Source organism: Centroberyx gerrardi, chromosome 4, assembly GCF_048128805.1.
Source record: "Centroberyx gerrardi isolate f3 chromosome 4, fCenGer3.hap1.cur.20231027, whole genome shotgun sequence".
Classification (NCBI taxonomy): domain Eukaryota; kingdom Metazoa; phylum Chordata; class Actinopteri; order Beryciformes; family Berycidae; genus Centroberyx; species Centroberyx gerrardi.
This window is the reverse complement of record NC_136000.1, coordinates 32,618,757-32,646,262: the sequence shown is the minus strand read 5'-3', so window position 1 is coordinate 32,646,262 and position 27,506 is coordinate 32,618,757. Positions and strand designations below refer to the sequence as shown.

General features: G+C 49.5%; 34 non-coding genes and 2 pseudogenes across 34 annotated transcripts; all 36 read left to right on the top strand.

The window, feature by feature from the left end:
• Nucleotides 1–98, top strand: LOC144538660 (U5 spliceosomal RNA; annotated as a pseudogene).
• A 167-nt stretch (nucleotides 99–265) lies between these two features.
• Nucleotides 266–456, top strand: LOC144538762 (U2 spliceosomal RNA). The gene has a single exon (XR_013504546.1). It is a non-coding gene; the product is annotated as a U2 spliceosomal RNA (small nuclear RNA).
• Nucleotides 457–1,039: 583 nt separating this feature from the next.
• LOC144538593 (U5 spliceosomal RNA) lies at nucleotides 1,040–1,155 on the top strand. The gene has a single exon (XR_013504379.1). It is a non-coding gene; the product is annotated as a U5 spliceosomal RNA (small nuclear RNA).
• Nucleotides 1,156–1,322: 167 nt separating this feature from the next.
• Nucleotides 1,323–1,513, top strand: LOC144538761 (U2 spliceosomal RNA). The gene has a single exon (XR_013504545.1). It is a non-coding gene; the product is annotated as a U2 spliceosomal RNA (small nuclear RNA).
• A 583-nt stretch (nucleotides 1,514–2,096) lies between these two features.
• Nucleotides 2,097–2,212, top strand: LOC144538592 (U5 spliceosomal RNA). The gene has a single exon (XR_013504378.1). It is a non-coding gene; the product is annotated as a U5 spliceosomal RNA (small nuclear RNA).
• A 167-nt stretch (nucleotides 2,213–2,379) lies between these two features.
• On the top strand, nucleotides 2,380–2,570 carry LOC144538760 (U2 spliceosomal RNA). The gene has a single exon (XR_013504544.1). It is a non-coding gene; the product is annotated as a U2 spliceosomal RNA (small nuclear RNA).
• A 583-nt stretch (nucleotides 2,571–3,153) lies between these two features.
• LOC144539132 (U5 spliceosomal RNA) lies at nucleotides 3,154–3,269 on the top strand. The gene has a single exon (XR_013504852.1). It is a non-coding gene; the product is annotated as a U5 spliceosomal RNA (small nuclear RNA).
• A 167-nt stretch (nucleotides 3,270–3,436) lies between these two features.
• LOC144538759 (U2 spliceosomal RNA) lies at nucleotides 3,437–3,627 on the top strand. Its single transcript, XR_013504543.1, has one exon. It is a non-coding gene; the product is annotated as a U2 spliceosomal RNA (small nuclear RNA).
• Nucleotides 3,628–4,210: 583 nt separating this feature from the next.
• On the top strand, nucleotides 4,211–4,326 carry LOC144539131 (U5 spliceosomal RNA). Its single transcript, XR_013504851.1, has one exon. It is a non-coding gene; the product is annotated as a U5 spliceosomal RNA (small nuclear RNA).
• A 167-nt stretch (nucleotides 4,327–4,493) lies between these two features.
• LOC144538757 (U2 spliceosomal RNA) lies at nucleotides 4,494–4,684 on the top strand. Its single transcript, XR_013504541.1, has one exon. It is a non-coding gene; the product is annotated as a U2 spliceosomal RNA (small nuclear RNA).
• A 583-nt stretch (nucleotides 4,685–5,267) lies between these two features.
• Nucleotides 5,268–5,383, top strand: LOC144539130 (U5 spliceosomal RNA). The gene has a single exon (XR_013504850.1). It is a non-coding gene; the product is annotated as a U5 spliceosomal RNA (small nuclear RNA).
• Nucleotides 5,384–5,550: 167 nt separating this feature from the next.
• On the top strand, nucleotides 5,551–5,741 carry LOC144538756 (U2 spliceosomal RNA). The gene has a single exon (XR_013504540.1). It is a non-coding gene; the product is annotated as a U2 spliceosomal RNA (small nuclear RNA).
• A 583-nt stretch (nucleotides 5,742–6,324) lies between these two features.
• On the top strand, nucleotides 6,325–6,440 carry LOC144539129 (U5 spliceosomal RNA). The gene has a single exon (XR_013504849.1). It is a non-coding gene; the product is annotated as a U5 spliceosomal RNA (small nuclear RNA).
• Nucleotides 6,441–6,607: 167 nt separating this feature from the next.
• On the top strand, nucleotides 6,608–6,798 carry LOC144538755 (U2 spliceosomal RNA). Its single transcript, XR_013504539.1, has one exon. It is a non-coding gene; the product is annotated as a U2 spliceosomal RNA (small nuclear RNA).
• Nucleotides 6,799–7,381: 583 nt separating this feature from the next.
• LOC144539128 (U5 spliceosomal RNA) lies at nucleotides 7,382–7,497 on the top strand. The gene has a single exon (XR_013504848.1). It is a non-coding gene; the product is annotated as a U5 spliceosomal RNA (small nuclear RNA).
• Nucleotides 7,498–7,664: 167 nt separating this feature from the next.
• Nucleotides 7,665–7,855, top strand: LOC144538754 (U2 spliceosomal RNA). Its single transcript, XR_013504538.1, has one exon. It is a non-coding gene; the product is annotated as a U2 spliceosomal RNA (small nuclear RNA).
• Nucleotides 7,856–8,438: 583 nt separating this feature from the next.
• On the top strand, nucleotides 8,439–8,554 carry LOC144539126 (U5 spliceosomal RNA). Its single transcript, XR_013504846.1, has one exon. It is a non-coding gene; the product is annotated as a U5 spliceosomal RNA (small nuclear RNA).
• A 167-nt stretch (nucleotides 8,555–8,721) lies between these two features.
• On the top strand, nucleotides 8,722–8,912 carry LOC144538753 (U2 spliceosomal RNA). The gene has a single exon (XR_013504537.1). It is a non-coding gene; the product is annotated as a U2 spliceosomal RNA (small nuclear RNA).
• Nucleotides 8,913–9,495: 583 nt separating this feature from the next.
• Nucleotides 9,496–9,611, top strand: LOC144539125 (U5 spliceosomal RNA). The gene has a single exon (XR_013504845.1). It is a non-coding gene; the product is annotated as a U5 spliceosomal RNA (small nuclear RNA).
• A 167-nt stretch (nucleotides 9,612–9,778) lies between these two features.
• Nucleotides 9,779–9,969, top strand: LOC144538752 (U2 spliceosomal RNA). Its single transcript, XR_013504536.1, has one exon. It is a non-coding gene; the product is annotated as a U2 spliceosomal RNA (small nuclear RNA).
• A 583-nt stretch (nucleotides 9,970–10,552) lies between these two features.
• LOC144539124 (U5 spliceosomal RNA) lies at nucleotides 10,553–10,668 on the top strand. Its single transcript, XR_013504844.1, has one exon. It is a non-coding gene; the product is annotated as a U5 spliceosomal RNA (small nuclear RNA).
• Nucleotides 10,669–16,405: 5,737 nt separating this feature from the next.
• On the top strand, nucleotides 16,406–16,591 carry LOC144538834 (U2 spliceosomal RNA). Its single transcript, XR_013504617.1, has one exon. It is a non-coding gene; the product is annotated as a U2 spliceosomal RNA (small nuclear RNA).
• Nucleotides 16,592–17,174: 583 nt separating this feature from the next.
• LOC144539123 (U5 spliceosomal RNA) lies at nucleotides 17,175–17,290 on the top strand. The gene has a single exon (XR_013504843.1). It is a non-coding gene; the product is annotated as a U5 spliceosomal RNA (small nuclear RNA).
• Nucleotides 17,291–17,457: 167 nt separating this feature from the next.
• Nucleotides 17,458–17,648, top strand: LOC144538751 (U2 spliceosomal RNA). The gene has a single exon (XR_013504535.1). It is a non-coding gene; the product is annotated as a U2 spliceosomal RNA (small nuclear RNA).
• A 583-nt stretch (nucleotides 17,649–18,231) lies between these two features.
• LOC144539122 (U5 spliceosomal RNA) lies at nucleotides 18,232–18,347 on the top strand. The gene has a single exon (XR_013504842.1). It is a non-coding gene; the product is annotated as a U5 spliceosomal RNA (small nuclear RNA).
• A 167-nt stretch (nucleotides 18,348–18,514) lies between these two features.
• On the top strand, nucleotides 18,515–18,705 carry LOC144538750 (U2 spliceosomal RNA). The gene has a single exon (XR_013504534.1). It is a non-coding gene; the product is annotated as a U2 spliceosomal RNA (small nuclear RNA).
• A 583-nt stretch (nucleotides 18,706–19,288) lies between these two features.
• LOC144539121 (U5 spliceosomal RNA) lies at nucleotides 19,289–19,404 on the top strand. The gene has a single exon (XR_013504841.1). It is a non-coding gene; the product is annotated as a U5 spliceosomal RNA (small nuclear RNA).
• Nucleotides 19,405–19,571: 167 nt separating this feature from the next.
• LOC144538749 (U2 spliceosomal RNA) lies at nucleotides 19,572–19,762 on the top strand. The gene has a single exon (XR_013504533.1). It is a non-coding gene; the product is annotated as a U2 spliceosomal RNA (small nuclear RNA).
• Nucleotides 19,763–20,345: 583 nt separating this feature from the next.
• On the top strand, nucleotides 20,346–20,461 carry LOC144539120 (U5 spliceosomal RNA). The gene has a single exon (XR_013504840.1). It is a non-coding gene; the product is annotated as a U5 spliceosomal RNA (small nuclear RNA).
• Nucleotides 20,462–20,628: 167 nt separating this feature from the next.
• On the top strand, nucleotides 20,629–20,819 carry LOC144538748 (U2 spliceosomal RNA). The gene has a single exon (XR_013504532.1). It is a non-coding gene; the product is annotated as a U2 spliceosomal RNA (small nuclear RNA).
• A 583-nt stretch (nucleotides 20,820–21,402) lies between these two features.
• Nucleotides 21,403–21,518, top strand: LOC144539119 (U5 spliceosomal RNA). Its single transcript, XR_013504839.1, has one exon. It is a non-coding gene; the product is annotated as a U5 spliceosomal RNA (small nuclear RNA).
• Nucleotides 21,519–21,685: 167 nt separating this feature from the next.
• On the top strand, nucleotides 21,686–21,876 carry LOC144538746 (U2 spliceosomal RNA). The gene has a single exon (XR_013504530.1). It is a non-coding gene; the product is annotated as a U2 spliceosomal RNA (small nuclear RNA).
• Nucleotides 21,877–22,459: 583 nt separating this feature from the next.
• On the top strand, nucleotides 22,460–22,575 carry LOC144539118 (U5 spliceosomal RNA). The gene has a single exon (XR_013504838.1). It is a non-coding gene; the product is annotated as a U5 spliceosomal RNA (small nuclear RNA).
• Nucleotides 22,576–22,742: 167 nt separating this feature from the next.
• On the top strand, nucleotides 22,743–22,933 carry LOC144538745 (U2 spliceosomal RNA). Its single transcript, XR_013504529.1, has one exon. It is a non-coding gene; the product is annotated as a U2 spliceosomal RNA (small nuclear RNA).
• A 583-nt stretch (nucleotides 22,934–23,516) lies between these two features.
• LOC144539117 (U5 spliceosomal RNA) lies at nucleotides 23,517–23,632 on the top strand. The gene has a single exon (XR_013504837.1). It is a non-coding gene; the product is annotated as a U5 spliceosomal RNA (small nuclear RNA).
• A 167-nt stretch (nucleotides 23,633–23,799) lies between these two features.
• On the top strand, nucleotides 23,800–24,011 carry LOC144538885 (U2 spliceosomal RNA; annotated as a pseudogene).
• The last annotated feature ends 3,495 nt before the right edge of the window (nucleotides 24,012–27,506 follow it).

Below are 27,506 nucleotides of genomic sequence, written 5' to 3'. Positions count from 1 at the left end.
ATAACGCATAAGTCTTTCGCCTTTTACTAAAGACTTCCGTGGAGAGTAACACCAAAGAGTTAAAGGTATTTTTGGCGGGCTTAGCACTTTGGCTGAGCCCTGTACCGTTGTGCAAGGAAATAGAAAACTAGGTCAACAAGTACACCAGAGACTCCGTGGGCGGAGGTGCTAAGCACCAGCAGTTGTTATGGCAAAATACTGTGACACCCCGACGAGGACGGACCGGACCGGAGGGGCGGCCTTGTGCTGCCAACGGCCAGGGGTTATCGCTTCTCGGCCTTTTGGCTAAGATCAAGTGTAGTATCTGTTCTTATCAGTTTAATATCTGATACGTCCTCTATAAGGGGACAACATATTAAACGGATTTTTAGAACCAGGAGTTGAAAAAGGGGCTTGCTCCGTTCGCTCCACGCATCGACCCGGTATTGCAGTGCCGCTGGGAACGGTGCACCCTTCTCTCACTCTGTGGAAAAGCAACGTTTGAAAACATGGAAAGCCAGTCTGCAAGTCATACCTAATTTGACCGAAAGACCAAGAACAAAGTGGACGGCGCTTTTGTGCGCCTCGAAATTGGTCAAAGCAGCCTGTGCTGCGTTTTCTCCCCGTTTGCCTTAGCTAATCTATTCTCACCGGTAGCTTATTCAGGGTGTGAAAGAGTGTGCTCCTGCTTAGTACAGTGGCCAATCTTCCTACTTGTTGCGCAGGGGACAAGGGTTCAATTGCCCCGACGGGTAGACATGCTGTACAAACAAGCGCGGCCTGTTCCCCTCAAGCTTTGCGCACTTTAACACAACAAGACCAGTGATTTTGAGCACGGGGGATTGACCAGTCATTGCAGTGGCTCTAGGAGCCTGCGCGCAATGGCTACGCATGAGTTTCCGGGTCATCGGATTGGATTAAGCTCCTGAGAAGGCGGGGTGGAGTGCCAGCAAAGGCGTGGCCTGTACTTTGCTATGCAGCTAGCCAAACGGGGAGCACCGTGAAGCTGTTGACCGAGACGACTAGGGTCTTTGGCTGCTCTTGTGGCCGGAGGCTGTGCTTACTCTGGTTTCTCTTCATAACGCATAAGTCTTTCGCCTTTTACTAAAGACTTCCGTGGAGAGTAACACCAAAGAGTTAAAGGTATTTTTGGCGGGCTTAGCACTTTGGCTGAGCCCTGTACCGTTGTGCAAGGAAATAGAAAACTAGGTCAACAAGTACACCAGAGACTCCGTGGGCGGAGGTGCTAAGCACCAGCAGTTGTTATGGCAAAATACTGTGACACCCCGACGAGGACGGACCGGACCGGAGGGGCGGCCTTGTGCTGCCAACGGCCAGGGGTTATCGCTTCTCGGCCTTTTGGCTAAGATCAAGTGTAGTATCTGTTCTTATCAGTTTAATATCTGATACGTCCTCTATAAGGGGACAACATATTAAACGGATTTTTAGAACCAGGAGTTGAAAAAGGGGCTTGCTCCGTTCGCTCCACGCATCGACCCGGTATTGCAGTGCCGCTGGGAACGGTGCACCCTTCTCTCACTCTGTGGAAAAGCAACGTTTGAAAACATGGAAAGCCAGTCTGCAAGTCATACCTAATTTGACCGAAAGACCAAGAACAAAGTGGACGGCGCTTTTGTGCGCCTCGAAATTGGTCAAAGCAGCCTGTGCTGCGTTTTCTCCCCGTTTGCCTTAGCTAATCTATTCTCACCGGTAGCTTATTCAGGGTGTGAAAGAGTGTGCTCCTGCTTAGTACAGTGGCCAATCTTCCTACTTGTTGCGCAGGGGACAAGGGTTCAATTGCCCCGACGGGTAGACATGCTGTACAAACAAGCGCGGCCTGTTCCCCTCAAGCTTTGCGCACTTTAACACAACAAGACCAGTGATTTTGAGCACGGGGGATTGACCAGTCATTGCAGTGGCTCTAGGAGCCTGCGCGCAATGGCTACGCATGAGTTTCCGGGTCATCGGATTGGATTAAGCTCCTGAGAAGGCGGGGTGGAGTGCCAGCAAAGGCGTGGCCTGTACTTTGCTATGCAGCTAGCCAAACGGGGAGCACCGTGAAGCTGTTGACCGAGACGACTAGGGTCTTTGGCTGCTCTTGTGGCCGGAGGCTGTGCTTACTCTGGTTTCTCTTCATAACGCATAAGTCTTTCGCCTTTTACTAAAGACTTCCGTGGAGAGTAACACCAAAGAGTTAAAGGTATTTTTGGCGGGCTTAGCACTTTGGCTGAGCCCTGTACCGTTGTGCAAGGAAATAGAAAACTAGGTCAACAAGTACACCAGAGACTCCGTGGGCGGAGGTGCTAAGCACCAGCAGTTGTTATGGCAAAATACTGTGACACCCCGACGAGGACGGACCGGACCGGAGGGGCGGCCTTGTGCTGCCAACGGCCAGGGGTTATCGCTTCTCGGCCTTTTGGCTAAGATCAAGTGTAGTATCTGTTCTTATCAGTTTAATATCTGATACGTCCTCTATAAGGGGACAACATATTAAACGGATTTTTAGAACCAGGAGTTGAAAAAGGGGCTTGCTCCGTTCGCTCCACGCATCGACCCGGTATTGCAGTGCCGCTGGGAACGGTGCACCCTTCTCTCACTCTGTGGAAAAGCAACGTTTGAAAACATGGAAAGCCAGTCTGCAAGTCATACCTAATTTGACCGAAAGACCAAGAACAAAGTGGACGGCGCTTTTGTGCGCCTCGAAATTGGTCAAAGCAGCCTGTGCTGCGTTTTCTCCCCGTTTGCCTTAGCTAATCTATTCTCACCGGTAGCTTATTCAGGGTGTGAAAGAGTGTGCTCCTGCTTAGTACAGTGGCCAATCTTCCTACTTGTTGCGCAGGGGACAAGGGTTCAATTGCCCCGACGGGTAGACATGCTGTACAAACAAGCGCGGCCTGTTCCCCTCAAGCTTTGCGCACTTTAACACAACAAGACCAGTGATTTTGAGCACGGGGGATTGACCAGTCATTGCAGTGGCTCTAGGAGCCTGCGCGCAATGGCTACGCATGAGTTTCCGGGTCATCGGATTGGATTAAGCTCCTGAGAAGGCGGGGTGGAGTGCCAGCAAAGGCGTGGCCTGTACTTTGCTATGCAGCTAGCCAAACGGGGAGCACCGTGAAGCTGTTGACCGAGACGACTAGGGTCTTTGGCTGCTCTTGTGGCCGGAGGCTGTGCTTACTCTGGTTTCTCTTCATAACGCATAAGTCTTTCGCCTTTTACTAAAGACTTCCGTGGAGAGTAACACCAAAGAGTTAAAGGTATTTTTGGCGGGCTTAGCACTTTGGCTGAGCCCTGTACCGTTGTGCAAGGAAATAGAAAACTAGGTCAACAAGTACACCAGAGACTCCGTGGGCGGAGGTGCTAAGCACCAGCAGTTGTTATGGCAAAATACTGTGACACCCCGACGAGGACGGACCGGACCGGAGGGGCGGCCTTGTGCTGCCAACGGCCAGGGGTTATCGCTTCTCGGCCTTTTGGCTAAGATCAAGTGTAGTATCTGTTCTTATCAGTTTAATATCTGATACGTCCTCTATAAGGGGACAACATATTAAACGGATTTTTAGAACCAGGAGTTGAAAAAGGGGCTTGCTCCGTTCGCTCCACGCATCGACCCGGTATTGCAGTGCCGCTGGGAACGGTGCACCCTTCTCTCACTCTGTGGAAAAGCAACGTTTGAAAACATGGAAAGCCAGTCTGCAAGTCATACCTAATTTGACCGAAAGACCAAGAACAAAGTGGACGGCGCTTTTGTGCGCCTCGAAATTGGTCAAAGCAGCCTGTGCTGCGTTTTCTCCCCGTTTGCCTTAGCTAATCTATTCTCACCGGTAGCTTATTCAGGGTGTGAAAGAGTGTGCTCCTGCTTAGTACAGTGGCCAATCTTCCTACTTGTTGCGCAGGGGACAAGGGTTCAATTGCCCCGACGGGTAGACATGCTGTACAAACAAGCGCGGCCTGTTCCCCTCAAGCTTTGCGCACTTTAACACAACAAGACCAGTGATTTTGAGCACGGGGGATTGACCAGTCATTGCAGTGGCTCTAGGAGCCTGCGCGCAATGGCTACGCATGAGTTTCCGGGTCATCGGATTGGATTAAGCTCCTGAGAAGGCGGGGTGGAGTGCCAGCAAAGGCGTGGCCTGTACTTTGCTATGCAGCTAGCCAAACGGGGAGCACCGTGAAGCTGTTGACCGAGACGACTAGGGTCTTTGGCTGCTCTTGTGGCCGGAGGCTGTGCTTACTCTGGTTTCTCTTCATAACGCATAAGTCTTTCGCCTTTTACTAAAGACTTCCGTGGAGAGTAACACCAAAGAGTTAAAGGTATTTTTGGCGGGCTTAGCACTTTGGCTGAGCCCTGTACCGTTGTGCAAGGAAATAGAAAACTAGGTCAACAAGTACACCAGAGACTCCGTGGGCGGAGGTGCTAAGCACCAGCAGTTGTTATGGCAAAATACTGTGACACCCCGACGAGGACGGACCGGACCGGAGGGGCGGCCTTGTGCTGCCAACGGCCAGGGGTTATCGCTTCTCGGCCTTTTGGCTAAGATCAAGTGTAGTATCTGTTCTTATCAGTTTAATATCTGATACGTCCTCTATAAGGGGACAACATATTAAACGGATTTTTAGAACCAGGAGTTGAAAAAGGGGCTTGCTCCGTTCGCTCCACGCATCGACCCGGTATTGCAGTGCCGCTGGGAACGGTGCACCCTTCTCTCACTCTGTGGAAAAGCAACGTTTGAAAACATGGAAAGCCAGTCTGCAAGTCATACCTAATTTGACCGAAAGACCAAGAACAAAGTGGACGGCGCTTTTGTGCGCCTCGAAATTGGTCAAAGCAGCCTGTGCTGCGTTTTCTCCCCGTTTGCCTTAGCTAATCTATTCTCACCGGTAGCTTATTCAGGGTGTGAAAGAGTGTGCTCCTGCTTAGTACAGTGGCCAATCTTCCTACTTGTTGCGCAGGGGACAAGGGTTCAATTGCCCCGACGGGTAGACATGCTGTACAAACAAGCGCGGCCTGTTCCCCTCAAGCTTTGCGCACTTTAACACAACAAGACCAGTGATTTTGAGCACGGGGGATTGACCAGTCATTGCAGTGGCTCTAGGAGCCTGCGCGCAATGGCTACGCATGAGTTTCCGGGTCATCGGATTGGATTAAGCTCCTGAGAAGGCGGGGTGGAGTGCCAGCAAAGGCGTGGCCTGTACTTTGCTATGCAGCTAGCCAAACGGGGAGCACCGTGAAGCTGTTGACCGAGACGACTAGGGTCTTTGGCTGCTCTTGTGGCCGGAGGCTGTGCTTACTCTGGTTTCTCTTCATAACGCATAAGTCTTTCGCCTTTTACTAAAGACTTCCGTGGAGAGTAACACCAAAGAGTTAAAGGTATTTTTGGCGGGCTTAGCACTTTGGCTGAGCCCTGTACCGTTGTGCAAGGAAATAGAAAACTAGGTCAACAAGTACACCAGAGACTCCGTGGGCGGAGGTGCTAAGCACCAGCAGTTGTTATGGCAAAATACTGTGACACCCCGACGAGGACGGACCGGACCGGAGGGGCGGCCTTGTGCTGCCAACGGCCAGGGGTTATCGCTTCTCGGCCTTTTGGCTAAGATCAAGTGTAGTATCTGTTCTTATCAGTTTAATATCTGATACGTCCTCTATAAGGGGACAACATATTAAACGGATTTTTAGAACCAGGAGTTGAAAAAGGGGCTTGCTCCGTTCGCTCCACGCATCGACCCGGTATTGCAGTGCCGCTGGGAACGGTGCACCCTTCTCTCACTCTGTGGAAAAGCAACGTTTGAAAACATGGAAAGCCAGTCTGCAAGTCATACCTAATTTGACCGAAAGACCAAGAACAAAGTGGACGGCGCTTTTGTGCGCCTCGAAATTGGTCAAAGCAGCCTGTGCTGCGTTTTCTCCCCGTTTGCCTTAGCTAATCTATTCTCACCGGTAGCTTATTCAGGGTGTGAAAGAGTGTGCTCCTGCTTAGTACAGTGGCCAATCTTCCTACTTGTTGCGCAGGGGACAAGGGTTCAATTGCCCCGACGGGTAGACATGCTGTACAAACAAGCGCGGCCTGTTCCCCTCAAGCTTTGCGCACTTTAACACAACAAGACCAGTGATTTTGAGCACGGGGGATTGACCAGTCATTGCAGTGGCTCTAGGAGCCTGCGCGCAATGGCTACGCATGAGTTTCCGGGTCATCGGATTGGATTAAGCTCCTGAGAAGGCGGGGTGGAGTGCCAGCAAAGGCGTGGCCTGTACTTTGCTATGCAGCTAGCCAAACGGGGAGCACCGTGAAGCTGTTGACCGAGACGACTAGGGTCTTTGGCTGCTCTTGTGGCCGGAGGCTGTGCTTACTCTGGTTTCTCTTCATAACGCATAAGTCTTTCGCCTTTTACTAAAGACTTCCGTGGAGAGTAACACCAAAGAGTTAAAGGTATTTTTGGCGGGCTTAGCACTTTGGCTGAGCCCTGTACCGTTGTGCAAGGAAATAGAAAACTAGGTCAACAAGTACACCAGAGACTCCGTGGGCGGAGGTGCTAAGCACCAGCAGTTGTTATGGCAAAATACTGTGACACCCCGACGAGGACGGACCGGACCGGAGGGGCGGCCTTGTGCTGCCAACGGCCAGGGGTTATCGCTTCTCGGCCTTTTGGCTAAGATCAAGTGTAGTATCTGTTCTTATCAGTTTAATATCTGATACGTCCTCTATAAGGGGACAACATATTAAACGGATTTTTAGAACCAGGAGTTGAAAAAGGGGCTTGCTCCGTTCGCTCCACGCATCGACCCGGTATTGCAGTGCCGCTGGGAACGGTGCACCCTTCTCTCACTCTGTGGAAAAGCAACGTTTGAAAACATGGAAAGCCAGTCTGCAAGTCATACCTAATTTGACCGAAAGACCAAGAACAAAGTGGACGGCGCTTTTGTGCGCCTCGAAATTGGTCAAAGCAGCCTGTGCTGCGTTTTCTCCCCGTTTGCCTTAGCTAATCTATTCTCACCGGTAGCTTATTCAGGGTGTGAAAGAGTGTGCTCCTGCTTAGTACAGTGGCCAATCTTCCTACTTGTTGCGCAGGGGACAAGGGTTCAATTGCCCCGACGGGTAGACATGCTGTACAAACAAGCGCGGCCTGTTCCCCTCAAGCTTTGCGCACTTTAACACAACAAGACCAGTGATTTTGAGCACGGGGGATTGACCAGTCATTGCAGTGGCTCTAGGAGCCTGCGCGCAATGGCTACGCATGAGTTTCCGGGTCATCGGATTGGATTAAGCTCCTGAGAAGGCGGGGTGGAGTGCCAGCAAAGGCGTGGCCTGTACTTTGCTATGCAGCTAGCCAAACGGGGAGCACCGTGAAGCTGTTGACCGAGACGACTAGGGTCTTTGGCTGCTCTTGTGGCCGGAGGCTGTGCTTACTCTGGTTTCTCTTCATAACGCATAAGTCTTTCGCCTTTTACTAAAGACTTCCGTGGAGAGTAACACCAAAGAGTTAAAGGTATTTTTGGCGGGCTTAGCACTTTGGCTGAGCCCTGTACCGTTGTGCAAGGAAATAGAAAACTAGGTCAACAAGTACACCAGAGACTCCGTGGGCGGAGGTGCTAAGCACCAGCAGTTGTTATGGCAAAATACTGTGACACCCCGACGAGGACGGACCGGACCGGAGGGGCGGCCTTGTGCTGCCAACGGCCAGGGGTTATCGCTTCTCGGCCTTTTGGCTAAGATCAAGTGTAGTATCTGTTCTTATCAGTTTAATATCTGATACGTCCTCTATAAGGGGACAACATATTAAACGGATTTTTAGAACCAGGAGTTGAAAAAGGGGCTTGCTCCGTTCGCTCCACGCATCGACCCGGTATTGCAGTGCCGCTGGGAACGGTGCACCCTTCTCTCACTCTGTGGAAAAGCAACGTTTGAAAACATGGAAAGCCAGTCTGCAAGTCATACCTAATTTGACCGAAAGACCAAGAACAAAGTGGACGGCGCTTTTGTGCGCCTCGAAATTGGTCAAAGCAGCCTGTGCTGCGTTTTCTCCCCGTTTGCCTTAGCTAATCTATTCTCACCGGTAGCTTATTCAGGGTGTGAAAGAGTGTGCTCCTGCTTAGTACAGTGGCCAATCTTCCTACTTGTTGCGCAGGGGACAAGGGTTCAATTGCCCCGACGGGTAGACATGCTGTACAAACAAGCGCGGCCTGTTCCCCTCAAGCTTTGCGCACTTTAACACAACAAGACCAGTGATTTTGAGCACGGGGGATTGACCAGTCATTGCAGTGGCTCTAGGAGCCTGCGCGCAATGGCTACGCATGAGTTTCCGGGTCATCGGATTGGATTAAGCTCCTGAGAAGGCGGGGTGGAGTGCCAGCAAAGGCGTGGCCTGTACTTTGCTATGCAGCTAGCCAAACGGGGAGCACCGTGAAGCTGTTGACCGAGACGACTAGGGTCTTTGGCTGCTCTTGTGGCCGGAGGCTGTGCTTACTCTGGTTTCTCTTCATAACGCATAAGTCTTTCGCCTTTTACTAAAGACTTCCGTGGAGAGTAACACCAAAGAGTTAAAGGTATTTTTGGCGGGCTTAGCACTTTGGCTGAGCCCTGTACCGTTGTGCAAGGAAATAGAAAACTAGGTCAACAAGTACACCAGAGACTCCGTGGGCGGAGGTGCTAAGCACCAGCAGTTGTTATGGCAAAATACTGTGACACCCCGACGAGGACGGACCGGACCGGAGGGGCGGCCTTGTGCTGCCAACGGCCAGGGGTTATCGCTTCTCGGCCTTTTGGCTAAGATCAAGTGTAGTATCTGTTCTTATCAGTTTAATATCTGATACGTCCTCTATAAGGGGACAACATATTAAACGGATTTTTAGAACCAGGAGTTGAAAAAGGGGCTTGCTCCGTTCGCTCCACGCATCGACCCGGTATTGCAGTGCCGCTGGGAACGGTGCACCCTTCTCTCACTCTGTGGAAAAGCAACGTTTGAAAACATGGAAAGCCAGTCTGCAAGTCATACCTAATTTGACCGAAAGACCAAGAACAAAGTGGACGGCGCTTTTGTGCGCCTCGAAATTGGTCAAAGCAGCCTGTGCTGCGTTTTCTCCCCGTTTGCCTTAGCTAATCTATTCTCACCGGTAGCTTATTCAGGGTGTGAAAGAGTGTGCTCCTGCTTAGTACAGTGGCCAATCTTCCTACTTGTTGCGCAGGGGACAAGGGTTCAATTGCCCCGACGGGTAGACATGCTGTACAAACAAGCGCGGCCTGTTCCCCTCAAGCTTTGCGCACTTTAACACAACAAGACCAGTGATTTTGAGCACGGGGGATTGACCAGTCATTGCAGTGGCTCTAGGAGCCTGCGCGCAATGGCTACGCATGAGTTTCCGGGTCATCGGATTGGATTAAGCTCCTGAGAAGGCGGGGTGGAGTGCCAGCAAAGGCGTGGCCTGTACTTTGCTATGCAGCTAGCCAAACGGGGAGCACCGTGAAGCTGTTGACCGAGACGACTAGGGTCTTTGGCTGCTCTTGTGGCCGGAGGCTGTACTTACTCTGGTTTCTCTTCATAACGCATAAGTCTTTCGCCTTTTACTAAAGACTTCCGTGGAGAGTAACACCAAAGAGTTAAAGGTATTTTTGGCGGGCTTAGCACTTTGGCTGAGCCCTGTACCGTTGTGCAAGGAAATAGAAAACTAGGTCAACAAGTACACCAGAGACTCCGTGGGCGGAGGTGCTAAGCACCAGCAGTTGTTATGGCAAAATACTGTGACACCCCGACGAGGACGGACCGGACCGGAGGGGCGGCCTTGTGCTGCCAACGGCCAGGGGTTATCGCTTCTCGGCCTTTTGGCTAAGATCAAGTGTAGTATCTGTTCTTATCAGTTTAATATCTGATACGTCCTCTATAAGGGGACAACATATTAAACGGATTTTTAGAACCAGGAGTTGAAAAAGGGGCTTGCTCCGTTCGCTCCACGCATCGACCCGGTATTGCAGTGCCGCTGGGAACGGTGCACCCTTCTCTCACTCTGTGGAAAAGCAACGTTTGAAAACATGGAAAGCCAGTCTGCAAGTCATACCTAATTTGACCGAAAGACCAAGAACAAAGTGGACGGCGCTTTTGTGCGCCTCGAAATTGGTCAAAGCAGCCTGTGCTGCGTTTTCTCCCCGTTTGCCTTAGCTAATCTATTCTCACCGGTAGCTTATTCAGGGTGTGAAAGAGTGTGCTCCTGCTTAGTACAGTGGCCAATCTTCCTACTTGTTGCGCAGGGGACAAGGGTTCAATTGCCCCGACGGGTAGACATGCTGTACAAACAAGCGCGGCCTGTTCCCCTCAAGCTTTGCGCACTTTAACACAACAAGACCAGTGATTTTGAGCACGGGGGATTGACCAGTCATTGCAGTGGCTCTAGGAGCCTGCGCGCAATGGCTACGCATGAGTTTCCGGGTCATCGGATTGGATTAAGCTCCTGAGAAGGCGGGGTGGAGTGCCAGCAAAGGCGTGGCCTGTACTTTGCTATGCAGCTAGCCAAACGGGGAGCACCGTGAAGCTGTTGACCGAGACGACTAGGGTCTTTGGCTGCTCTTGTGGCCGGAGGCTGTACTTACTCTGGTTTCTCTTCATAACGCATAAGTCTTTCGCCTTTTACTAAAGACTTCCGTGGAGAGTAACACCAAAGAGTTAAAGGTATTTTTGGCGGGCTTAGCACTTTGGCTGAGCCCTGTACCGTTGTGCAAGGAAATAGAAAACTAGGTCAACAAGTACACCAGAGACTCCGTGGGCGGAGGTGCTAAGCACCAGCAGTTGTTATGGCAAAATACTGTGACACCCCGACGAGGACGGACCGGACCGGAGGGGCGGCCTTGTGCTGCCAACGGCCAGGGGTTATCGCTTCTCGGCCTTTTGGCTAAGACTGCGATCGCCTCCTGCTGGTGGTAAAAATTCTTGCCTGTTTGTGGCATTGATTGTTACCCACACTTGGGAGGATAATATATTTATTCCTAAAGTGAAAAATATTACAATTTTTTGTGGTTGTATTTCTTTCACCAACAGGAATTCATCGGCTCAGAGTCTTTGCTTGCCTGCCCTCTGTGAGACCTTCACCAAGACCAAACCACCCGAGAAAAGGTAAGTGTTTTGTATTTCACCTTTTAGGAGTGATTTCACTGTTTTATTCTCCTTTTAGCCCTGTTTTTAGTTCTTTGGTTTTTGTACGTGGTGGTTTAGTTTTCTTAATTGTTCTTAACGTGTGGTGTCCCCACCATGTCGGCTGGCCATGCCGGCATGCGGAGGCACCACAGCGTGCGTTTTAAGTTTAAAGAAAAAGATGGCAGGCTCCTGGAGATGTCCAGAATGGACTTCTCCAGGAAGCTCATACAAAAGGCATTAGGTTTCACGGCAAAGGACTTGAATTGTATTTTGACCCTTCCCTTCAACAAAGGATTCGATGTAAGTTTCGGATCCGCGATTGTGCATAGAGAATTTTGGACACGCTTTGAAAAGGTAAAAACCCAGTTTTCTGCTTTCAATGTAGAGAAACTGACTGACAATGCCTCAAAAGTGGTTATTGTCAGAATGTTCAATGAGACAGTGAATGCAGATGACATTTGTTTGTGGCTGGGAAGATATTGCACTGTTAAGGGCCAGGCTACCAAAGTGAGAGATGAGGATGGCATTTGGACTTGCGCCTGGAGGGTCCCCATTCAACAATGGCAGGACCCCCAGGGCTACCAGGGCCTGAAACATCTGCCATCAATGATAGTTCTGGGAGACAACAGAGGCTACATTCACTACCAGGGACAACCCAAGCTCTGCCGCAAGTGTGGTGAGCATGGGCACCTGGTAGAAGCGTGCCAAAAAATTGTTTGTGGGAAGTGTAGAGAAATTGGGCATGCTTTTGAGCAGTGTCCAAATGGCAGAAAGTGTAATCTTTGTGGAGAGTCAAATCATATCTTCAGAGATTGCCCAAAATCCTTTGCCAACAAGCTAAAGGCTAACAAGAAGGCCGAGAATGAGGAACAAGATGGTGGACAAAGGGAGGCAGTTGGAGAGCAAATTGAAAAGGCTGGGCTAGAAAATTCAAATCTCCCGCCAAATCCTGTGGTTGGAGGAGAGGGATCAGGTGAGGCGGGAGAGGGGGAGGGGCCTGTTATTGCCCCACAAATGGAGAGTGCTGAGGGAGAGGAGGCAATGCAGGCAGAGAGCGGAACTGGAAATGATGGCCCCCTCCCCGATGCCCAGCAAATCAAGAGGCCTGCTTCAGAACTGTCCCCTGAGACTCCTGGAGCCTCAGGGAAGCGGGGGAGAGCTGTGTACCCCTCAGACAGCTCGTCTGTGGAGGAGTCCAGAGTCTTCCCCTCCAGTTCTCCAAACCAGGTCTCCTTTTTAAATGTAGCTCTGCAATCAACCCCCAAGGACTCAGTACTGAACGCGGCATTACCCCCAAGACCAGCTGCCAGAGTCCGGAAAGGGAATGGAGCTCAGACCCCTCCCCTTTCCCCCATAAAGGGAAAGGAAGAGCTGCATTCACAATTATTTGGTTAGCTGCATTTCTCTTTTAGGTTTTTAACCCTGTTATTTCAATTCTTTTAAACTGTCATGCCTGTTGTTTTAAACATAATACACATGACCCTCATCATTTCCACCCTCAATGTGAGAAGTGTGAGGTCAGGAGTTAGAGCCACAACAGTTTTATCCTTTCTGAGTGCTTTTAATGCAGATGTGTTTTTACTCCAGGAGTGTGCCATACCGTTTTTAAAACACTACAGGGAATGGGAGGAGAAGTGGCCACAAGAATCCATATGGAGCGGATCAAATGAAAACAGGAACGATGGAGTGGCCATTTTAATTAAAAACCCCTCTATTCTGGTGAAGGGCAGCACTGTGGTGAGAGACGGGCGGGCACTTTTAGCACATCTGACGTACATGGGAAAGGATTTTAACGTACTAAATATTTATGGTTTTAACGACAGAAACGACAGGTATGACCTTTTAGAAGACCTGCAGTCCCACTTGCTGGGTAGGGCACCGCTAGTGGTAGGAGGGGATTTTAACTGTGTTTTATCCAGCAAGGATAGGAAGGGGGCAGGGGAGGATTTTAAAATTGATAAAACATCGTGTTTATTGCAGGGTTTATGCAGGGATTTTAAACTCCAAGACTGTTTTAAAATCATGCATCCCGGAGAGGAAGGCTTCACCTGGTTCAGTGGTGACGGCAACAGAGCCTCTCGCATAGACTATATTTTTACAAGGGACTGCCCGCCAACCGATGCTAGATTGACCCCTGTTTTCTTCTCTGATCACATAATGCTCTCCTGCACCCTCTCACCTTTTTCGGGTTTGACAACAGGAAGTGGTCTGTGGAAGCTCAACTGCTCCCTGTTAGAGGATAGGGAGTTAGTTAGCCAGTTCAGGGAGCAGTATAAAGAGTGGCAGACCCTTCAAGACTTGTACGACACACGTGCACACTGGTGGGAAATGGTGAAGGGAAAGACCCAGACTTTTTTTAGAAAGGCAGGTCAAAAGAAAAAAGATAAGGAAAACAGACGCATGCTGGGACTGCAGAAGCGACTACAGCGCTATTTTAAACTACAGCAACAGGGCATGGATTTTAGCGAAGATATTAAACAAGTCAAAACAGAAATGTCGGTTTTAGCAGACATTAAAAGTAAGGGTGTCATTCTAAGAAGTAAAGAAAGGGAGATCGAGGAAGGGGAAAAGTGTACCAGATATTTTTTTAAGAAAATTGTCAACAAAGGGGGGGGTATTTTACAACTAAAAAAAGAAAGTGGGTACACAGCAAACACAACAGAAGAAATCAAAGACACTATAGAGAGCTTTTACGGGGATCTTTACAAAGAAAAAAATATTAAAACAGACACCATGACAGAGGTTTTAAAATTCATTGACAAAACAGTAAAGGACAGTGTGCTTTTAACCCAAGGTTTTACCCTTTTAGAGTTAGATAAATGTGTACAAAATTTTAAGAAAGGGAAGTCCCCAGGAGAAGACGGGCTTCCCTTGGACTTTTATCTGACTTTTTGGGACATTTTAGCACCGGACCTACTTTCTGTTTTTATGGATTTCGAAGGACTAGACAGACTACCTGACAGTTTTAGAGCAGGGATAGTGACTCTACTATACAAAAAAAATGACAGGACTGAACTGAAAAACTGGAGACCTATCACCCTCTTAAATCTTGACTGCAAACTTTTTAGTAAACTTTTATCTGCTCGTATGTCCCTGGTTTTAGAGGAGGTGATTCACCCGGATCAAGCCTGTGCCATCCCGGGGAGGAAGATCACCGACAGCCTCGTACTGATCCGAGACACCATCTGTTATGCGAGAGACAGAAACATCCGGCTAGTAGTCCTAAATTTAGATTTTGAGAAAGCCTTTGATCGGATCTCGCACCAGTACCTTTTCCAGGTACTGCAAAAAATGGGGTTTCCAGAAAGGTTTATAGCTTGGGTGGGATTGCTGTACCGGGACATTACCAGCAGATTTGTTGTTAATGGGCATCTAACAAAAGCAGTTAACATACACTGCGGTGTCCGTCAGGGTTGTCCGTTATCAGCCCTCCTCTACGTGACCTGTATAGAGCCGTTGGCACAGATCTTGAGAAGGGACCAAAGAATCAATGGGGTGGCAATCCCGGGGAGCGGGGGATTGACCACCAAATGTGCAATATATATGGACGATTTTAACATTTTATGTACTGACCTTTTATCTGTCAACAGGACACTGGACTTGACTGACTGGTTCGGACAGGCCTCTGGGTCAAAGCTTAACCGAGATAAGACTCAAGCCCAAACTTACGGACCGTGGACAGCGACCGAGACGACAGGACTCCCCTTGACTGTGACCCAGACTGACCAAAAAATACTGGGGGTTAAATTTGACAGGGAGGGGGGAGGAAAAGGAAACTGGCCAGACGTGGTAGGGAAAGTTAGACAGAGACTAGGGTACTGGGGACTTAGAAGACTGACAATGGAAGGAAAGGTTTTAATCATTAAAGCAGTGATTTTACCTTTGCTTTTATTAATCAGTTCTGTTTTTATCCCACCACGAAGAGTGCTTTTAGATCTGGAACGCGCCATCTTTTATTTCCTGTGGGGGTCCAAGTGGGAGAGGCTGAGGAGAGAGGTGATGAAAAAGCCGAAAGAGAAAGGAGGAAAGGGAGTCCCGGACCTACACCAGTTTTTAGGAAGCCGATACAGCACCCTGCACATCACCTACGCCACAGCCCCATCCAGAGATGACAAAACGACAGCAATGGCACGATTCTGGATGGGGTCCTACCTCAGACACCTAAAAGTTTTACCCATTGATCTTAGAGTACCTGTGTCTTTTAATCTGCCACCGGCCTACGCTTTTATCCGGAAATTCTTAAAGCATTTTAAACTAGAGCAAGAGGAGCTGTCTATTTTAACCCACCATCGCTCTCTTCTCTCTGTTGTGCAGGAGCGGGAATCAATGTATCCAGTGCGCGGGCTCACAATAGGTGAGTCCTCAACAGTTTGGCGCAACGTAAACCATCCCGCCCTCCCGAACAGACTCCGGGACCTGTCGTGGATGGTGGCTCATGAGATCCTCCCAGTCAGGTCCGTAATGCACTCCCGGGGCATGTCAACGCTCTCAACTTGCCCCCGACCGGGGTGTGGCGCACCTGAGTCGGTGAGGCATCTGCTCTGGGAGTGCAGCGCTGCTGTAGACCAGTGGGCAATGGCCGGCTCCCTAAAATTCCCGTACTTACCAGCAGGGGAGGTCCTGACAGCACAGCTAGTGCTGTACGGGGTGGGCCAGGAACAAACATTACCAGCAGACTTTGCCAAACAGTGGCTCACCCTGGCCGCCATCAAAGACGCCATATGGACCTCCAGAAACCTGCTGGTAAGGAAGCACATGCAGATCCCCCCCGTGGCTGCGATCCAGATGGCCACAGCGGCGGTGCAAGCAGCCGTCGCTGCAGGCGGCAGGCCTAGGACGCAGCCACAAAGAAGAATCGCCTCTGTGCCCATTCGGACGTGGGAGCCGGAGCCACACAAATAAAGGGTCAAGGCAGCGGCGGCCTGGCTCTCCGGGTGTGGCAGGTGGGAAGGAGCAGAAGGGAGAGGGTCCCCTCTGAGCACCAGGAACAGGTTCCGAGAGACCCAAAGCTGTTCGGGAGAGCGGGATGAGTTGATCCTTGTTAGGGACTCATCCCGCCCCTGCACAACGAATGTACACTGATATACACAGAGACAATTATTTATTTATTCATTTATTTATTTATTTTCCACAACTTTTAATACAACGTTATCTTATCTGTAATCCACTTTAAAACAATTGCTTTTATTGTTTTAAACAAAGGAACGTGTTTTTACAGAGTATTCATATTTATTTGTTTGTTGTATTTTGAAAAGATGTGTGTTTGTGAAGGATTTTATGATTGTAAACAGTGTACGACTTTATGAAAAAAGTGTCAATAAATTTTTTCGAAAGAAAAAAATCTGTTCTTATCAGTTTAATATCTGATACGTCCTCTATAAGGGGACAACATATTAAACGGATTTTTAGAACCAGGAGTTGAAAAAGGGGCTTGCTCCGTTCGCTCCACGCATCGACCCGGTATTGCAGTGCCGCTGGGAACGGTGCACCCTTCTCTCACTCTGTGGAAAAGCAACGTTTGAAAACATGGAAAGCCAGTCTGCAAGTCATACCTAATTTGACCGAAAGACCAAGAACAAAGTGGACGGCGCTTTTGTGCGCCTCGAAATTGGTCAAAGCAGCCTGTGCTGCGTTTTCTCCCCGTTTGCCTTAGCTAATCTATTCTCACCGGTAGCTTATTCAGGGTGTGAAAGAGTGTGCTCCTGCTTAGTACAGTGGCCAATCTTCCTACTTGTTGCGCAGGGGACAAGGGTTCAATTGCCCCGACGGGTAGACATGCTGTACAAACAAGCGCGGCCTGTTCCCCTCAAGCTTTGCGCACTTTAACACAACAAGACCAGTGATTTTGAGCACGGGGGATTGACCAGTCATTGCAGTGGCTCTAGGAGCCTGCGCGCAATGGCTACGCATGAGTTTCCGGGTCATCGGATTGGATTAAGCTCCTGAGAAGGCGGGGTGGAGTGCCAGCAAAGGCGTGGCCTGTACTTTGCTATGCAGCTAGCCAAACGGGGAGCACCGTGAAGCTGTTGACCGAGACGACTAGGGTCTTTGGCTGCTCTTGTGGCCGGAGGCTGTGCTTACTCTGGTTTCTCTTCATAACGCATAAGTCTTTCGCCTTTTACTAAAGACTTCCGTGGAGAGTAACACCAAAGAGTTAAAGGTATTTTTGGCGGGCTTAGCACTTTGGCTGAGCCCTGTACCGTTGTGCAAGGAAATAGAAAACTAGGTCAACAAGTACACCAGAGACTCCGTGGGCGGAGGTGCTAAGCACCAGCAGTTGTTATGGCAAAATACTGTGACACCCCGACGAGGACGGACCGGACCGGAGGGGCGGCCTTGTGCTGCCAACGGCCAGGGGTTATCGCTTCTCGGCCTTTTGGCTAAGATCAAGTGTAGTATCTGTTCTTATCAGTTTAATATCTGATACGTCCTCTATAAGGGGACAACATATTAAACGGATTTTTAGAACCAGGAGTTGAAAAAGGGGCTTGCTCCGTTCGCTCCACGCATCGACCCGGTATTGCAGTGCCGCTGGGAACGGTGCACCCTTCTCTCACTCTGTGGAAAAGCAACGTTTGAAAACATGGAAAGCCAGTCTGCAAGTCATACCTAATTTGACCGAAAGACCAAGAACAAAGTGGACGGCGCTTTTGTGCGCCTCGAAATTGGTCAAAGCAGCCTGTGCTGCGTTTTCTCCCCGTTTGCCTTAGCTAATCTATTCTCACCGGTAGCTTATTCAGGGTGTGAAAGAGTGTGCTCCTGCTTAGTACAGTGGCCAATCTTCCTACTTGTTGCGCAGGGGACAAGGGTTCAATTGCCCCGACGGGTAGACATGCTGTACAAACAAGCGCGGCCTGTTCCCCTCAAGCTTTGCGCACTTTAACACAACAAGACCAGTGATTTTGAGCACGGGGGATTGACCAGTCATTGCAGTGGCTCTAGGAGCCTGCGCGCAATGGCTACGCATGAGTTTCCGGGTCATCGGATTGGATTAAGCTCCTGAGAAGGCGGGGTGGAGTGCCAGCAAAGGCGTGGCCTGTACTTTGCTATGCAGCTAGCCAAACGGGGAGCACCGTGAAGCTGTTGACCGAGACGACTAGGGTCTTTGGCTGCTCTTGTGGCCGGAGGCTGTGCTTACTCTGGTTTCTCTTCATAACGCATAAGTCTTTCGCCTTTTACTAAAGACTTCCGTGGAGAGTAACACCAAAGAGTTAAAGGTATTTTTGGCGGGCTTAGCACTTTGGCTGAGCCCTGTACCGTTGTGCAAGGAAATAGAAAACTAGGTCAACAAGTACACCAGAGACTCCGTGGGCGGAGGTGCTAAGCACCAGCAGTTGTTATGGCAAAATACTGTGACACCCCGACGAGGACGGACCGGACCGGAGGGGCGGCCTTGTGCTGCCAACGGCCAGGGGTTATCGCTTCTCGGCCTTTTGGCTAAGATCAAGTGTAGTATCTGTTCTTATCAGTTTAATATCTGATACGTCCTCTATAAGGGGACAACATATTAAACGGATTTTTAGAACCAGGAGTTGAAAAAGGGGCTTGCTCCGTTCGCTCCACGCATCGACCCGGTATTGCAGTGCCGCTGGGAACGGTGCACCCTTCTCTCACTCTGTGGAAAAGCAACGTTTGAAAACATGGAAAGCCAGTCTGCAAGTCATACCTAATTTGACCGAAAGACCAAGAACAAAGTGGACGGCGCTTTTGTGCGCCTCGAAATTGGTCAAAGCAGCCTGTGCTGCGTTTTCTCCCCGTTTGCCTTAGCTAATCTATTCTCACCGGTAGCTTATTCAGGGTGTGAAAGAGTGTGCTCCTGCTTAGTACAGTGGCCAATCTTCCTACTTGTTGCGCAGGGGACAAGGGTTCAATTGCCCCGACGGGTAGACATGCTGTACAAACAAGCGCGGCCTGTTCCCCTCAAGCTTTGCGCACTTTAACACAACAAGACCAGTGATTTTGAGCACGGGGGATTGACCAGTCATTGCAGTGGCTCTAGGAGCCTGCGCGCAATGGCTACGCATGAGTTTCCGGGTCATCGGATTGGATTAAGCTCCTGAGAAGGCGGGGTGGAGTGCCAGCAAAGGCGTGGCCTGTACTTTGCTATGCAGCTAGCCAAACGGGGAGCACCGTGAAGCTGTTGACCGAGACGACTAGGGTCTTTGGCTGCTCTTGTGGCCGGAGGCTGTGCTTACTCTGGTTTCTCTTCATAACGCATAAGTCTTTCGCCTTTTACTAAAGACTTCCGTGGAGAGTAACACCAAAGAGTTAAAGGTATTTTTGGCGGGCTTAGCACTTTGGCTGAGCCCTGTACCGTTGTGCAAGGAAATAGAAAACTAGGTCAACAAGTACACCAGAGACTCCGTGGGCGGAGGTGCTAAGCACCAGCAGTTGTTATGGCAAAATACTGTGACACCCCGACGAGGACGGACCGGACCGGAGGGGCGGCCTTGTGCTGCCAACGGCCAGGGGTTATCGCTTCTCGGCCTTTTGGCTAAGATCAAGTGTAGTATCTGTTCTTATCAGTTTAATATCTGATACGTCCTCTATAAGGGGACAACATATTAAACGGATTTTTAGAACCAGGAGTTGAAAAAGGGGCTTGCTCCGTTCGCTCCACGCATCGACCCGGTATTGCAGTGCCGCTGGGAACGGTGCACCCTTCTCTCACTCTGTGGAAAAGCAACGTTTGAAAACATGGAAAGCCAGTCTGCAAGTCATACCTAATTTGACCGAAAGACCAAGAACAAAGTGGACGGCGCTTTTGTGCGCCTCGAAATTGGTCAAAGCAGCCTGTGCTGCGTTTTCTCCCCGTTTGCCTTAGCTAATCTATTCTCACCGGTAGCTTATTCAGGGTGTGAAAGAGTGTGCTCCTGCTTAGTACAGTGGCCAATCTTCCTACTTGTTGCGCAGGGGACAAGGGTTCAATTGCCCCGACGGGTAGACATGCTGTACAAACAAGCGCGGCCTGTTCCCCTCAAGCTTTGCGCACTTTAACACAACAAGACCAGTGATTTTGAGCACGGGGGATTGACCAGTCATTGCAGTGGCTCTAGGAGCCTGCGCGCAATGGCTACGCATGAGTTTCCGGGTCATCGGATTGGATTAAGCTCCTGAGAAGGCGGGGTGGAGTGCCAGCAAAGGCGTGGCCTGTACTTTGCTATGCAGCTAGCCAAACGGGGAGCACCGTGAAGCTGTTGACCGAGACGACTAGGGTCTTTGGCTGCTCTTGTGGCCGGAGGCTGTGCTTACTCTGGTTTCTCTTCATAACGCATAAGTCTTTCGCCTTTTACTAAAGACTTCCGTGGAGAGTAACACCAAAGAGTTAAAGGTATTTTTGGCGGGCTTAGCACTTTGGCTGAGCCCTGTACCGTTGTGCAAGGAAATAGAAAACTAGGTCAACAAGTACACCAGAGACTCCGTGGGCGGAGGTGCTAAGCACCAGCAGTTGTTATGGCAAAATACTGTGACACCCCGACGAGGACGGACCGGACCGGAGGGGCGGCCTTGTGCTGCCAACGGCCAGGGGTTATCGCTTCTCGGCCTTTTGGCTAAGATCAAGTGTAGTATCTGTTCTTATCAGTTTAATATCTGATACGTCCTCTATAAGGGGACAACATATTAAACGGATTTTTAGAACCAGGAGTTGAAAAAGGGGCTTGCTCCGTTCGCTCCACGCATCGACCCGGTATTGCAGTGCCGCTGGGAACGGTGCACCCTTCTCTCACTCTGTGGAAAAGCAACGTTTGAAAACATGGAAAGCCAGTCTGCAAGTCATACCTAATTTGACCGAAAGACCAAGAACAAAGTGGACGGCGCTTTTGTGCGCCTCGAAATTGGTCAAAGCAGCCTGTGCTGCGTTTTCTCCCCGTTTGCCTTAGCTAATCTATTCTCACCGGTAGCTTATTCAGGGTGTGAAAGAGTGTGCTCCTGCTTAGTACAGTGGCCAATCTTCCTACTTGTTGCGCAGGGGACAAGGGTTCAATTGCCCCGACGGGTAGACATGCTGTACAAACAAGCGCGGCCTGTTCCCCTCAAGCTTTGCGCACTTTAACACAACAAGACCAGTGATTTTGAGCACGGGGGATTGACCAGTCATTGCAGTGGCTCTAGGAGCCTGCGCGCAATGGCTACGCATGAGTTTCCGGGTCATCGGATTGGATTAAGCTCCTGAGAAGGCGGGGTGGAGTGCCAGCAAAGGCGTGGCCTGTACTTTGCTATGCAGCTAGCCAAACGGGGAGCACCGTGAAGCTGTTGACCGAGACGACTAGGGTCTTTGGCTGCTCTTGTGGCCGGAGGCTGTGCTTACTCTGGTTTCTCTTCATAACGCATAAGTCTTTCGCCTTTTACTAAAGACTTCCGTGGAGAGTAACACCAAAGAGTTAAAGGTATTTTTGGCGGGCTTAGCACTTTGGCTGAGCCCTGTACCGTTGTGCAAGGAAATAGAAAACTAGGTCAACAAGTACACCAGAGACTCCGTGGGCGGAGGTGCTAAGCACCAGCAGTTGTTATGGCAAAATACTGTGACACCCCGACGAGGACGGACCGGACCGGAGGGGCGGCCTTGTGCTGCCAACGGCCAGGGGTTATCGCTTCTCGGCCTTTTGGCTAAGATCAAGTGTAGTATCTGTTCTTATCAGTTTAATATCTGATACGTCCTCTATAAGGGGACAACATATTAAACGGATTTTTAGAACCAGGAGTTGAAAAAGGGGCTTGCTCCGTTCGCTCCACGCATCGACCCGGTATTGCAGTGCCGCTGGGAACGGTGCACCCTTCTCTCACTCTGTGGAAAAGCAACGTTTGAAAACATGGAAAGCCAGTCTGCAAGTCATACCTAATTTGACCGAAAGACCAAGAACAAAGTGGACGGCGCTTTTGTGCGCCTCGAAATTGGTCAAAGCAGCCTGTGCTGCGTTTTCTCCCCGTTTGCCTTAGCTAATCTATTCTCACCGGTAGCTTATTCAGGGTGTGAAAGAGTGTGCTCCTGCTTAGTACAGTGGCCAATCTTCCTACTTGTTGCGCAGGGGACAAGGGTTCAATTGCCCCGACGGGTAGACATGCTGTACAAACAAGCGCGGCCTGTTCCCCTCAAGCTTTGCGCACTTTAACACAACAAGACCAGTGATTTTGAGCACGGGGGATTGACCAGTCATTGCAGTGGCTCTAGGAGCCTGCGCGCAATGGCTACGCATGAGTTTCCGGGTCATCGGATTGGATTAAGCTCCTGAGAAGGCGGGGTGGAGTGCCAGCAAAGGCGTGGCCTGTACTTTGCTATGCAGCTAGCCAAACGGGGAGCACCGTGAAGCTGTTGACCGAGACGACTAGGGTCTTTGGCTGCTCTTGTGGCCGGAGGCTGTGCTTACTCTGGTTTCTCTTCATAACGCATAAGTCTTTCGCCTTTTACTAAAGACTTCCGTGGAGAGTAACACCAAAGAGTTAAAGGTATTTTTGGCGGGCTTAGCACTTTGGCTGAGCCCTGTACCGTTGTGCAAGGAAATAGAAAACTAGGTCAACAAGTACACCAGAGACTCCGTGGGCGGAGGTGCTAAGCACCAGCAGTTGTTATGGCAAAATACTGTGACACCCCGACGAGGACGGACCGGACCGGAGGGGCGGCCTTGTGCTGCCAACGGCCAGGGGTTATCGCTTCTCGGCCTTTTGGCTAAGATCAAGTGTAGTATCTGTTCTTATCAGTTTAATATCTGATACGTCCTCTATAAGGGGACAACATATTAAACGGATTTTTAGAACCAGGAGTTGAAAAAGGGGCTTGCTCCGTTCGCTCCACGCATCGACCCGGTATTGCAGTGCCGCTGGGAACGGTGCACCCTTCTCTCACTCTGTGGAAAAGCAACGTTTGAAAACATGGAAAGCCAGTCTGCAAGTCATACCTAATTTGACCGAAAGACCAAGAACAAAGTGGACGGCGCTTTTGTGCGCCTCGAAATTGGTCAAAGCAGCCTGTGCTGTGTTTTCTCCCCGTTTGCCTTAGCTAATCTATTCTCACCGGTAGCTTATTCAGGGTGTGAAAGAGTGTGCTCCTGCTTAGTACAGTGGCCAATCTTCCTACTTGTTGCGCAGGGGACAAGGGTTCAATTGCCCCGACGGGTAGACATGCTGTACAAACAAGCGCGGCCTGTTCCCCTCAAGCTTTGCGCACTTTAACACAACAAGACCAGTGATTTTGAGCACGGGGGATTGACCAGTCATTGCAGTGGCTCTAGGAGCCTGCGCGCAATGGCTACGCATGAGTTTCCGGGTCATCGGATTGGATTAAGCTCCTGAGAAGGCGGGGTGGAGTGCCAGCAAAGGCGTGGCCTGTACTTTGCTATGCAGCTAGCCAAACGGGGAGCACCGTGAAGCTGTTGACCGAGACGACTAGGGTCTTTGGCTGCTCTTGTGGCCGGAGGCTGTGCTTACTCTGGTTTCTCTTCATAACGCATAAGTCTTTCGCCTTTTACTAAAGACTTCCGTGGAGAGTAACACCAAAGAGTTAAAGGTATTTTTGGCGGGCTTAGCACTTTGGCTGAGCCCTGTACCGTTGTGCAAGGAAATAGAAAACTAGGTCAACAAGTACACCAGAGACTCCGTGGGCGGAGGTGCTAAGCACCAGCAGTTGTTATGGCAAAATACTGTGACACCCCGACGAGGACGGACCGGACCGGAGGGGCGGCCTTGTGCTGCCAACGGCCAGGGGTTATCGCTTCTCGGCCTTTTGGCTAAGATCAAGTGTAGTATCTGTTCTTATCGCTTCTCGGCCTTTTGGCTAAGACTGCGATCGCCTCCTGCTGGTGGTAAAAATTCTTGCCTGTTTGTGGCATTGATTGTTACCCACACTTGGGAGGATAATATATTTATTCCTAAAGTGAAAAATATTACAATTTTTTGTGGTTGTATTTCTTTCACCAACAGGAATTCATCGGCTCAGAGTCTTTGCTTGCCTGCCCTCTGTGAGACCTTCACCAAGACCAAACCACCCGAGAAAAGGTAAGTGTTTTGTATTTCACCTTTTAGGAGTGATTTCACTGTTTTATTCTCCTTTTTAGCCCTGTTTTTAGTTCTTTGGTTTTTGTACGTGGTGGTTTAGTTTTCTTAATTGTTCTTAACGTGTGGTGTCCCCACCATGTCGGCTGGCCATGCCGGCATGCGGAGGCACCACAGCGTGCGTTTTAAGTTTAAAGAAAAAGATGGCAGGCTCCTGGAGATGTCCAGAATGGACTTCTCCAGGAAGCTCATACAAAAGGCATTAGGTTTCACGGCAAAGGACTTGAATTGTATTTTGACCCTTCCCTTCAACAAAGGATTCGATGTAAGTTTCGGATCCGCGATTGTGCATAGAGAATTTTGGACACGCTTTGAAAAGGTAAAAACCCAGTTTTCTGCTTTCAATGTAGAGAAACTGACTGACAATGCCTCAAAAGTGGTTATTGTCAGAATGTTCAATGAGACAGTGAATGCAGATGACATTTGTTTGTGGCTGGGAAGATATTGCACTGTTAAGGGCCAGGCTACCAAAGTGAGAGATGAGGATGGCATTTGGACTTGCGCCTGGAGGGTCCCCATTCAACAATGGCAGGACCCCCAGGGCTACCAGGGCCTGAAACATCTGCCATCAATGATAGTTCTGGGAGACAACAGAGGCTACATTCACTACCAGGGACAACCCAAGCTCTGCCGCAAGTGTGGTGAGCATGGGCACCTGGTAGAAGCGTGCCAAAAAATTGTTTGTGGGAAGTGTAGAGAAATTGGGCATGCTTTTGAGCAGTGTCCAAATGGCAGAAAGTGTAATCTTTGTGGAGAGTCAAATCATATCTTCAGAGATTGCCCAAAATCCTTTGCCAACAAGCTAAAGGCTAACAAGAAGGCCGAGAATGAGGAACAAGATGGTGGACAAAGGGAGGCAGTTGGAGAGCAAATTGAAAAGGCTGGGCTAGAAAATTCAAATCTCCCGCCAAATCCTGTGGTTGGAGGAGAGGGATCAGGTGAGGCGGGAGAGGGGGAGGGGCCTGTTATTGCCCCACAAATGGAGAGTGCTGAGGGAGAGGAGGCAATGCAGGCAGAGAGCGGAACTGGAAATGATGGCCCCCTCCCCGATGCCCAGCAAATCAAGAGGCCTGCTTCAGAACTGTCCCCTGAGACTCCTGGAGCCTCAGGGAAGCGGGGGAGAGCTGTGTACCCCTCAGACAGCTCGTCTGTGGAGGAGTCCAGAGTCTTCCCCTCCAGTTCTCCAAACCAGGTCTCCTTTTTAAATGTAGCTCTGCAATCAACCCCCAAGGACTCAGTACTGAACGCGGCATTACCCCCAAGACCAGCTGCCAGAGTCCGGAAAGGGAATGGAGCTCAGACCCCTCCCCTTTCCCCCATAAAGGGAAAGGAAGAGCTGCATTCACAATTATTTGGTTAGCTGCATTTCTCTTTTAGGTTTTTAACCCTGTTATTTCAATTCTTTTAAACTGTCATGCCTGTTGTTTTAAACATAATACACATGACCCTCATCATTTCCACCCTCAATGTGAGAAGTGTGAGGTCGGGAGTTAGAGCCACAACAGTTTTATCCTTTCTGAGTGCTTTTAATGCAGATGTGTTTTTACTCCAGGAGTGTGCCATACCGTTTTTAAAACACTACAGGGAATGGGAGGAGAAGTGGCCACAAGAATCCATATGGAGCGGATCAAATGAAAACAGGAACGATGGAGTGGCCATTTTAATTAAAAACCCCTCTATTCTGGTGAAGGGCAGCACTGTGGTGAGAGACGGGCGGGCACTTTTAGCACATCTGACGTACATGGGAAAGGATTTTAACGTACTAAATATTTATGGTTTTAACGACAGAAACGACAGGTATGACCTTTTAGAAGACCTGCAGTCCCACTTGCTGGGTAGGGCACCGCTAGTGGTAGGAGGGGATTTTAACTGTGTTTTATCCAGCAAGGATAGGAAGGGGGCAGGGGAGGATTTTAAAATTGATAAAACATCGTGTTTATTGCAGGGTTTATGCAGGGATTTTAAACTCCAAGACTGTTTTAAAATCATGCATCCCGGAGAGGAAGGCTTCACCTGGTTCAGTGGTGACGGCAACAGAGCCTCTCGCATAGACTATATTTTTACAAGGGACTGCCCGCCAACCAATGCTAGATTGACCCCTGTTTTCTTCTCTGATCACATAATGCTCTCCTGCACCCTCTCACCTTTTTCGGGTTTGACAACAGGAAGTGGTCTGTGGAAGCTCAACTGCTCCCTGTTAGAGGATAGGGAGTTAGTTAGCCAGTTCAGGGAGCAGTATAAAGAGTGGCAGACCCTTCAAGACTTGTACGACACACGTGCACACTGGTGGGAAATGGTGAAGGGAAAGACCCAGACTTTTTTTAGAAAGGCAGGTAAAAAGAAAAAAGATAAGGAAAACAGACGCATGCTGGGACTGCAGAAGCGACTACAGCGCTATTTTAAACTACAGCAACAGGGCATGGATTTTAGCGAAGATATTAAACAAGTCAAAACAGAAATGTCGGTTTTAGCAGACATTAAAAGTAAGGGTGTCATTCTAAGAAGTAAAGAAAGGGAGATCGAGGAAGGGGAAAAGTGTACCAGATATTTTTTTAAGAAAATTGTCAACAAAGGGGGGGGTATTTTACAACTAAAAAAAGAAAGTGGGTACACAGCAAACACAACAGAAGAAATCAAAGACACTATAGAGAGCTTTTACGGGGATCTTTACAAAGAAAAAAATATTAAAACAGACACCATGACAGAGGTTTTAAAATTCATTGACAAAACAGTAAAGGACAGTGTGCTTTTAACCCAAGGTTTTACCCTTTTAGAGTTAGATAAATGTGTACAAAATTTTAAGAAAGGGAAGTCCCCAGGAGAAGACGGGCTTCCCTTGGACTTTTATCTGACTTTTTGGGACATTTTAGCACCGGACCTACTTTCTGTTTTTATGGATTTCGAAGGACTAGACAGACTACCTGACAGTTTTAGAGCAGGGATAGTGACTCTACTATACAAAAAAAATGACAGGACTGAACTGAAAAACTGGAGACCTATCACCCTCTTAAATCTTGACTGCAAACTTTTTAGTAAACTTTTATCTGCTCGTATGTCCCTGGTTTTAGAGGAGGTGATTCACCCGGATCAAGCCTGTGCCATCCCGGGGAGGAAGATCACCGACAGCCTCGTACTGATCCGAGACACCATCTGTTATGCGAGAGACAGAAACATCCGGCTAGTAGTCCTAAATTTAGATTTTGAGAAAGCCTTTGATCGGATCTCGCACCAGTACCTTTTCCAGGTACTGCAAAAAATGGGGTTTCCAGAAAGGTTTATAGCTTGGGTGGGATTGCTGTACCGGGACATTACCAGCAGATTTGTTGTTAATGGGCATCTAACAAAAGCAGTTAACATACACT